Raw genomic sequence first — 9,904 nt, 5'->3', positions numbered from 1 at the left:
TCCTGGCCCCTTTCCGTCCCCCGAGACCCCAGCCTCCTCTGGCCCCCCGAGTCCCGGCCATTTTCGTCCCGCAGCCGCTTTTCACTCTCATTCGTCTTTCACCCACTTTCTGTCTCGTGGGCGCCCCCTGGGACTCGAGTCCCCGAAGGGGAGAAGAACAGGCCGGGTCTCCCCTCCCGCCCCCAGGCCCCCACTCCCTGAGGACTTTCTACACCGCGATGACCCGGCCCGGCCTCGGGGAGCCCCGCTTCATGGCCGTGGGCTACGTGGACGACACGCAGTTCGGGCGGTTCGACAGCGACTCCCAGGGCCAGAGTGCGGAGCCGCGGGCGCCCTGGGCGGGGCAGGTGGGGCAGGAGGAGCAGGAGGAGCGGGACGGGAGGACGCGGATCCTAAGGGACAGCGCACTGAGGTACTGAGAGCACCTGGACGCCCTGCGCGGCCTCTACAACCAGAGCGAGACCGGTGAGCTGGCGCGGGGCCGGGCCGGGTCAGCACCCCCATCCCCACGGACGGGGGTCGCCCAGGGTCTCCCCCTCCAGGCTTCTCTGCAACCTGCCCGGGAACAGCCCGCGGGACTGTCACCCCGTTTCATTCTGTTTAGTTTATTCCTGGCGGGAGGGGGCGTGGGCGGGGAGATCCCAGGGTGACGGGGCAGGGACAGGCTCTCACACCTTCCAGAACATGTTTGGCTGCGATGTGGGGCCCGACTGGCGCCTCCTCCGCGGGTATGATCAGTTCGCCTAAGACAGCGCTGATTACCTGGCCCTGAACTAGAACCTGCGCTCCTGGACCACTGCGGACACGGCCGCTCAGATCACCCGGCGCGAGTGGGAGGCCCTGGGTGAGGCAGAGAAATTCAGGAACTATGCGGAGGGCAGGTGCTTGAGGTGGCTGCGCACATGCCTGGCGCACGGGAAGGAGACTCTGCAGTGCACGGGTAAGAGGGGCCTGGAGGCCTCCCGGTCCCCCCCTGCCTGGAGTCACTGCGGGAAATGAGTCCTCTCTCTAGTCCCGAGAGGGGGACTCCCCTGGGGTTCATGTTCTGCACGAGAGAGACTCCCAGAGACTCGGGCTTCTCCTGAAGGACAGTGAAGGGATCCCGTCTCTCCTGAGAAAGACAGACAGTCCCTGACATCACACGTCACCGGGTCCTTTTGACCACGGGCCTGTTTGAGAACCACGAGTTTCTCTCTCAGTCTTGTTTCTGGTCTGAGAACATTTTCAGTTATGTGATTCCTGCTTTTCTGTGTCATTCACCTTCCACCCAGGTCAGGAATAAAAAGTCTGTGTTCCACTCCCTCTGCTTCATCCTACCCTGGGCTTTCCTCCTCATTCCAGAACTTTCTTAGGAATAGGAGAATCGCACAGATTCCCCAGATTAGCCTGTTTTTTACAGTTTATGCTTCTTCCTGCCACACCAGTTGTCTTGTCCATTGTGAGGATGCTCTCATGAGGATTCTTCAGTGTCCATGGAGGAAACACAAAATGACTTTTCTGATTTACCACCTCAGATCCCCCAAGGACATATGTGACTCACCACCCCACCTCTGAGGATGAGGTCACCCTGAGGTGCTGGGCCCTGGGCTTCTACCCAGTGGACATCACCCTGACCTGGCAGCGAGATGGGGAGGACCTGACCCAGGAGATGGAGCTGGTGGAGACCAGGCCTGGGGGAGATGGAACCTTCCAGAAGTGGGCGGCTGTGGTGGTGCCTTCTGGAGAGGAGCAGAGATACACGTGCCACGTGCAGCATGAGGGACTGCTGGAGCCCCAAGTCCTGAGATGGGGTGAGGAGGAGGATGTGGGCACTGAGGCTGTTCTCAGGGCCATCAGGAGCCCTTCTGGAGACCTTCAGAGAGTCAGGATAAGGTCTGGGGCTCAGGGTATGATCTTCCCTTCCCTTCCAGTGCCCCCTCCTCAGTCCTCCATCCCCACCGCGGGCATCATTGCTGGCCTGGTTCTCCTTGGAGCTGTGCTCACTGGAGCTGCGGTGGCTGCAGCTGTGATGTGGAGGAGGAAGCACTCAGGTAGGGAAAGGAGTGAGGGATCTTGTCCACTGGGGCCTCCATGTCCCAGGCAGAACTTGCCCTGCCTGTTTATTGGGAAGTGCCATCCACACACATGTGTTGCCCAGAGGGCATTTGCTCCAGTCCCCCCTCACCTCCTTTCTTCTTTTTCCCCAGTCCTGACCTGGGTCTTTAGTCCCAGTTCTGGAAACTTCCCTGTGGTGCAGGATTAGAAGATTCCTTTAGGCTTCTGACCTGACTGCTCCCTGGTCTCACATGATTTTTCTACCCACAGGGAGACAAGGAGGAAGCTACACTCAGGCTCTAGGTAAGTGTAGATCAGTGGTTTGACCCTGAGCCCCTGGGGACAGTGTAAATGGACTCCATGGGGGAGTCACCCTCATCTGTCCCTCCTGTGGTGTCATCTCTTACCAGGTTCTGTTTTGTTCTCAACCAGGCAACAATAGTGCCCAGGGCTCTGATGTGTCTCTCAGCCCCTAAAGCATCTTTTAAAATGAATGTGATGAGGGCCCTCCACGGTGGCACAGTGGGTTGAACGTAGTGCTGTGAAGCTGTCCGCAGCCTCCGCAGTGCAGGTTCGATTCCCGGTCAGCCAGGAAGACTCCCACTTGGCAGGGCAGACATCTCCTCTCTCGCCCGCTGCTTCCCTCAGCAGTGCTTTCAGTCCGTCTGTCTGTTCTGCTCCCCACTCTGGTGAATCCTGATTCACCAGATCTGGTGAATCAGGTCTCTGGTGAACCCTTTCACTCTCCCGCGACTTGGGCCTGTACCCCAGCTCTTATATAAATAAAAAAATTTTAAAAAATGAATGTAATGAGGCTTCTGTTGTTCACACCCTGGACAGCACCTGGTATTGTGCAGAGTTTGCATTTTCAGTCTCTCCTAGGTGTGATGGTGTCACTGTTCTTAACTGTGATAGTGAGCATTTGTTCATATTTTCACTTTTCTATGAATACAGTTGCCGTTTGTATAGAAGTTTTGTACATTTTTACAGATGAGGTGCCATTCATTTATTACACTATTTTTGTCCTTATTAAAATTGGGTTATTTCTTTCTGATCATTGAGTTTTCGGCATTATTTGTAGATACAGTCCTTTGTCAGATTCGTGATTTGCAAATGTTTCCCCCCCAACTCTGTGACCTGAACTCCTTTACTGATGGGAAAACGAACACTATTGCCCAGACAGGAGCATGGAGATACATATATTTGGAAGAGAAAAGATAAATTGCTAGGTTTTGAGCAGATACTGGCTGATTGGGGTGTTGGGGGTGAAGGGGAATGACTTATGCGTATCCTTGAGTGTTATTTAAATGTCCTTGTATGAGCATGAAATATGCTTTCTAAAGTAAATTACACTTCATTCCTCAACTTATAAAACTCTTCACACATCATGACCAAATCACGTGTTAAGACCAGACTGACACGTGGGTTACAAGTAATGGACCTGCTCGTCATAGTTGCAAAGTCATGGTTTCCCTTTATCATGACCAAACTAGGTGTTAAGACCAGACTGACATGTGGGTTACAAGTAATAGACCTGCTCGTCATAGTTGCAAAGTCATGGTTTCCCTTGTGTCCGTTCTTGGGGTGTTGGACACATGTGTAATGTCCTGTGTCCATCATGAGAATATCATACAGAGTATTTTCACTGCCCATAGTGTCTTCTGTGCTCCAAGGAAGCAAAAGCAAAAAGAAACCAGTGGAATCACATCAGACTAAAAAGCTTCTACATAGTGAAGGAAGCTATCGTTAAAATGAAAAGACAGTATCAAATTGGAGAAACTATTTGTACATCATCAATCCAACATGGATATAATATCCAAGATCTACAAAGAACTCCAAAACAAGAAAACACCTCAAAACAGAGGAGAGGAGCTAAATAGGTACTTTTCTAAAAAAGATACACATGTGGCCAATAGATATATGGATACAAGTTTATCATCATGTGCTGTCAGAAAAATGCCAATTCAAACCACAATGAAGGCCTCCCCTGGTGGCGCAGCGGGTGAGCACTGGGCTGCGAAGCTGCCAGCAGCCTCTGCAAGCCAGTTTGATCCCCGGCCGCAGGCGAGGGTCCCACATGGTGCAACAGACCTCACCTGCCCCTCCTGCTGCTCCCCTCAGCAGTGTATTTCTTCGACAGCCTGCCTGTTCTGTTCCCTGCTCTGCTTTGGTGAATTCTCTCACCCTCCTGCGCTTCTTACTGTACCCAGTGCTTGTATAAATAAATAAATAAATCTTTAAAAAATAAATAAAACCACAGTGAGTTCCCACCTCACATCTGTGAGAATGACCCATTGAAAGGTGTGGAGAAAAAGGAACTCTGGCACATGGTGGGTGGGAATGATGTCTTGTCCTGTCAGTGGGCAGAATGAGGGGTTCCCTGGGCCCTCAAAACTGCACACTCTACATGGGATCTGCCATCAGCTGCATAAAGACAAAACATACACTAAAGTGTAAGACCTTCAATAGAAAAGAACTTTAATACAATTACTATAAAATAGAGAATCAGTGTGCAATAGAGAGAGAAGAAGAGAAAGAATATAGTTAGTATAGTTCCCAAGTGAAGCACCCAAAGTTACCCGTCCCCTCATGGGTCAATGCCCAGCCAAACAGGCTGGGCCCAAAGCAGGCCCACTGGGGCCCGAACGCCTGCCACAAGGCTAAGGCACCTACTGGTAGAGACCCATGGGACAGGGGCAGGAGGGGCCAGGCAAGTCTGGAAGGAAAAGAACAAAATCTAAATCCATGACAAGATAACAGCGGTCATTGTCAGCCTCCCCATGAGTTTCTCACCCATGTTTTTAATCTCTTTCACATGTCTCTTTCCATGTCCCCAACTCCATGGCACAAGTCCAAGTGAGAAGCAAGGCGTGGTTTCTTCTTCACATGTCTCTCTGCTCCATGCACCTCCTCAGTCTCCTTTCCCCATCTTGCTCCATGTCTTCCTCCTCTTCCTTAGCTTCTCATCCCTGCTCAGCCTCACCTTTCCTTAGGCGGGGCGGTAACTTGGTACCTCTGTTTTCTATGGATAGCACATTGGTCCTGCCCCTATGGGGAAAAAAAAAAAATGAAGGTTCCTCAAAATAGACCTGTCATATGGTCAAGGATCCCATTCCATGGTATTTATCCAAAGAAGTTAAAACACTAATTCCAAGGAATATGCACCTCCTACAGTCACTGCGGCACTGTCTACCATAACCAAGCTATGGAGACAACCTAAGTGCCCAACGGCAGATGAGGGGATAAAGAACACAAGCTATACACACTATGGAATACTACTCAGCTGTGAAAAAGATGAAATATTGAATTTGCAACAACATGATAGATATGGATGGGATTATGCTAAGTGAAATAAATTTGAAGGAAAAAGTTATATACAGATGATTTCATTCATATTTGGAATATAAAGAAACAAAGTTGGGACAGATGAAACTAAACCAAAACATATTCTATATATATGACTGTAGAATTGAAGCTATGGCTGGGGGTAAGAGTAGGAAACAAAGTAGGAAGAGGGCCCGATGGAATGTAGTGAAGACTATGGGTGCCCTTAGGGTGGGTGTGATGTGGTAACAAACATCTGAAGAGATGTGACCCTTGCCTCTGAACACATGCAGTGTGTAAACCAATGCTAACCTCAACTGAATAATACAATGAGGGGGAAAAGAAAAGAAAAAGGTAAATTGTCTCCTCTATTGGTCACTGACCTCAGGACTTGGCCTTCGCCTCCTCACTGCCATGCAGGGTGAGGGGCTGGTTGCCCACAAGGGCAGAGGCAGGAGGTGCAGGGACTCCTGGGGCTGCCCAGGCACTGCTGAGTAGAGACACTGCAGAGAGGGAGGCTCTGAGGGGACCAGAGACAGAGGGTCAGAGTACCCCAGTGCTGAGTGAGGGTCTGGTTCCCAAGGAGAGGGGAATGTGCGCATGTGTGTGTGTGTGTGTGTGCGTGTGTGTGTGTGTAACAAGAATGACAGGGTACACAATATAAAATGATGGGAAGTCAATTAACATCAAGCCCCAGAATAAAGTAATTCAAATTTCACACAGTGTAAAGAGTGTCAGAACAACACCCCAATAAATACAGTTCCATGGAGAAGGAGCTTCTGAGTGGGACTGAAAAAGCATTGGACCTGCAGAAGAGAAGGAGGTTTATGGTTGGCTTGAGGTGTAAGGAGCTGGGCGGGACCCCTCCGCCTGTCCTGGCCCCTGCTAGGATGTGGTGGCATCTTCACCCCTGACAGCTCACTCATTACCCGAGTGTTAACATTATCAATGGTCCACTGCACTCCCAAGATGTCCTCCTGAAAGCATCCCCATTGCATAGTCCCAGCCTCTCTGCCTCAATCCCCACCCCCACTGCAATTCTCCAGGGTCTCACCTATAGGGGCGGAGATACACTTCAGAGCACAGGGACTGTGGCTGCCTGGGGGAGAACACAACAAAACTTGGTGAGAGATGAGACCACAAGAGAAACTGATGAGAGTGACTCTCTCATGGGCTCCATCTACACCATTCCCAGGGCTCAGGGATCCAAGCCTTGACCACACTTACTTGCAGCCTGAGTGTAGCTTCCTCCTTGTCCTCCTGTGGGAAGAAGCATCAGGTGAGACCAGGGAGTAGTCAGGTCAGAAGTCCTAAAGGAATCTTCTAATCCTGCACCACAGGGAAGTTTCCAGAACTGGGACTAAAGACCCAGGTCAGGACTGGGAAAAATGAGGAAAGGAGATGAAGGGGGACTGGACCAAATGCCCTCTGGGCAACACCCGTGTGTGTGGATGGTACTTCCCATTAACCAGGCAGGGCAAGTTCTCCCTGGGACATGAAAGTCCCCAGTGGACAAGATCCCCCACTCCCTTCCCTACCTGAGCACTTCTTCTACCCCCTCACACATGAAGCCACCTTGTGTCCAATGAGCACCTCTAAAGAAAACCGAGCTGGAAATGAGGACCACGGCAAGGATGGAGAACTGAGGAGGCGGCACTGGAAGGGAAGGGAAGATCAGACCCTGAGCCTGAGGCCTCGGTCTGACTCTCTGAAGGTCTCCAGAAGGGCTTCTGATGGCCCCGAGTCAGCCTCTGTGCCCACATTTCCCTCCTTATCCCATCTCAGGACTAGGGGTGCTATCAACCCCTCATGCTGCACATGGCATGTGTATCTCTGCTCCTCTCCAGAAGGCACCTCCACAGCTGCCCACTTCTGGAAGTTTCCAGTCCCCACTGCCCCCCCATCTGGTGTTCACCAGCTCTCTGTCCTGGGTCAGGTCCTCCCCAACTCGCTGCCAGGTCAGGGTGAGGTCATCAGGGTAGAAGCCCAAGGCCCAGCACCTCAGGGTGACCTCATGCTCAGAGATGGGGTGATGGGTCACATATGGCGATTGGGGGGCCTGAGTAGGAAGAAATGGAAATTTAATGCTTTTTGTTTCCTCCATGGACACTGAAGCAGCCTCATGTGACCATCCTCCAGTGGAGAGAACAGTGTAGATGGAGGGAGGGGCACAAACCCCAGAAACCAGCCTGGTCTGGGAGTCCGGGATAGCAGGTGAGAGCCCAGGGTGGGATGCAGGTCTCTGAGCATTTTGTTGCTGACCTGGGTGGAGGGTGATGACACAGACAGGCAGGAGGGAGATCTCCAAAAATGCTCTCTGACCAAAAAACAAGATCTCGAGAGAGAAACTCATTGCTCCTAAGATGGCGCCGGTCAAAAGGATCCAGTGAAGGGTGATTTCAGGGGTGGTCTCCCCTCTTTCTCAGGAGGAACTGGATTCCTTAACTGTCCTTCAGAAAAAGCAGGAGCCTCCAGGCCAGTCTCCATCCCAGAGCTGGAAAACGTGGCCGACAGCTCCCTCTCTGGCCAGAAGGGGGCGCTTCCTCACCATGATTCCATTGCCCTGCGGGGTGCGCGCCTCAGGGAGATCAAAGGCCCCGCAGCCCTCTCACCTCAGAGCGGCGGCGCCTCCTTCCCCATCCCCAGGAGTCTGGGGGCCCCTCCCCGCACCCGCCCCCCAGGCTGCTCCCGTCCTGCTCTGCCCGACCTTCCCCCTCCCCCTCGCGCCGGGGAGCTGAGCCGCGGGCCCGCCGGGTCCAGGCGCGCAGGTCCCCGCCCAGGGCGCGTCCCCGGCGCCGTCGTGGGGAGCTGGTCGTGCCCGCGGGGGAGGCGCCGTCGGGCCCCGCGGCGCAGCCCAGAGTCCTCTGGACCGTGGGAGACCCTGAGCCCGCCCTTCAGTCACCCCGTGGTCTCCCGCCCGCACCCGATCTCCCGCCCTGAATAATCCTGAACTTAAATAAAACCTAAAGGGTGAAAGTCCCGCGGGCTCCTCCCTGGTCAAGGGGCCTGGCAGGGGCCACGGCCTCGGGGGTCACGGGGCCCCGAGACTCGGGGCGGGGGGAGGGGCGGGAGCGGTGACCCTCCCCGGCCCGGCTCTGGCTGCGGCGGCCGCGCGGGGCCTCCAGGAGCGCTTGGAGCCTCCGCGCCGAGTGTCTGCGGAGCCGCGTCTCCTCGCCCGACCCTCCCGCCCCGCCCGCCCGCCCAGGGGCCCGCGGCTCCGCGCTCTGGCCCGGGGAGTCGCTGTCGAACCCGAACTGCGGGTCGTCCACGTAGCCCCCGCGATGCACCGGGGCTCCCCGAGGCCGGGCGGGACATCACCATTTCTAACACCCTCAGAGAGGGGGAGCCTGGGGGCGGGGAGGGGTGAGAGCCGGGCGGACCCTCCTCCCGGGGCAGGTCCTGAGTCCTGGGGAGATGGGGCAGGGGAGAAAGTGTCCAGGAGGGAGGGAGCTCCAGAGACTGAACATGGGCAGTGGGTCCAGAAGGGGCAAGACTCAGGGGACAAAAGGAGGAGGCAGGGTGGGGGGACAGAAAGGGACCAGGACTGAGGGGGCCACGGGGGTGACAGAGGGGCCTAAGGCAGCAGCTTCCTCTGCAGAAGCCTTTTCCCTCCACCCTGCACTCACCAGCCCAGGGGTCTGTCTGGGCCAGAGCCCTGGAGAGAAGCAGCAGGAGGAGGGTTGGGGGCCCCAAGACCAGCACTGCTGGGGTCTGGGGAGCTTCTGACCCTAGGCTGGTGGGTGGAGACTTACCTGGGCAGGCAGTGATGCTGACTGGTTCTCTGGGAACCTCCAGGCACTGGGGACTGAGAACTGGGGAGGAGTCACAAGTGTCCAGGGCCCAGCACAGGTGGTGGAGACAGAAGGGAGGCTAAGGGGGCAGTGGGGTGTCCCCAACAGTAACCTTCCTGCCCTAGACACAGCCCTGGGGCCTGGAATTATGAGAACCAGACTGGGGCCCTGGGGCTTTGCTCTGGCCCCTCCTCTCCTCACCCAAAGCTTCCTCACCCTGTGTCTGTGACCCCAGCACTGGGTCTGCGATTCTCAGTCATTTTCCATTCCGGATCCGTGTCCAGACTGACAAATTAGGGAGGACGCCAAGCATAATCTTGTTTAGGAGGTATCGCTCCCCATACTTACCACACTGGGAATAAAGCGAGTTTGATCATGTAGTTGTTTCATTTAGAATTATAGTAATAATCCAATGTCTGTTAATAGATAATCAATAACCAATGCCTGTTAAATAACTTCTTTTAATCAGGGCAATGGGAAGAGTGGATCTTTCACGTGTTTTATGTTTGCAGTTGTCTTTCTTGTCTGTCTCATTGTTTTTTCTTGTCTGTCTCATTAGAAGACAGTAGGATTTTCAAGTTTCCTTCTGCATTTAGCTATTGTTCTGGTTGAAGTCTATGAAAAAATGTCTACAGCCTCACACAAATATGTTGGAGTAGTGTTTTCACATTATTGTGAATATTTCACTTTGATACTAAATTAAATCTATACAGCTGGTATTTTCTCCCAGGTTATTTGCAAAGTGAAACCTGAAA

At 53.7% G+C, this 9,904-nt stretch overlaps 1 pseudogene across 1 annotated transcript; it reads left to right on the top strand.

Moving 5' to 3' along the window:
* Positions 1–218: 218 nt before the first annotated feature.
* On the top strand, positions 219–2,030 carry LOC311188047 (patr class I histocompatibility antigen, A-126 alpha chain-like; annotated as a pseudogene). Its single transcript has 4 exons — positions 219–335; positions 646–940; positions 1,515–1,790; positions 1,911–2,030. The product of its transcript is annotated as a patr class I histocompatibility antigen, A-126 alpha chain-like (transcript).
* Positions 2,031–9,904: the final 7,874 nt, after the last annotated feature.

Source organism: Talpa europaea (assembly GCF_964194135.1).
Source record: "Talpa europaea genome assembly, contig: HAP1_SCAFFOLD_137, whole genome shotgun sequence".
Lineage (NCBI taxonomy): Eukaryota > Metazoa > Chordata > Mammalia > Eulipotyphla > Talpidae > Talpa > Talpa europaea.
The sequence above is the reverse complement of the archived record's forward strand: the minus strand, read 5'-3'. Positions and strand labels throughout refer to the sequence as shown.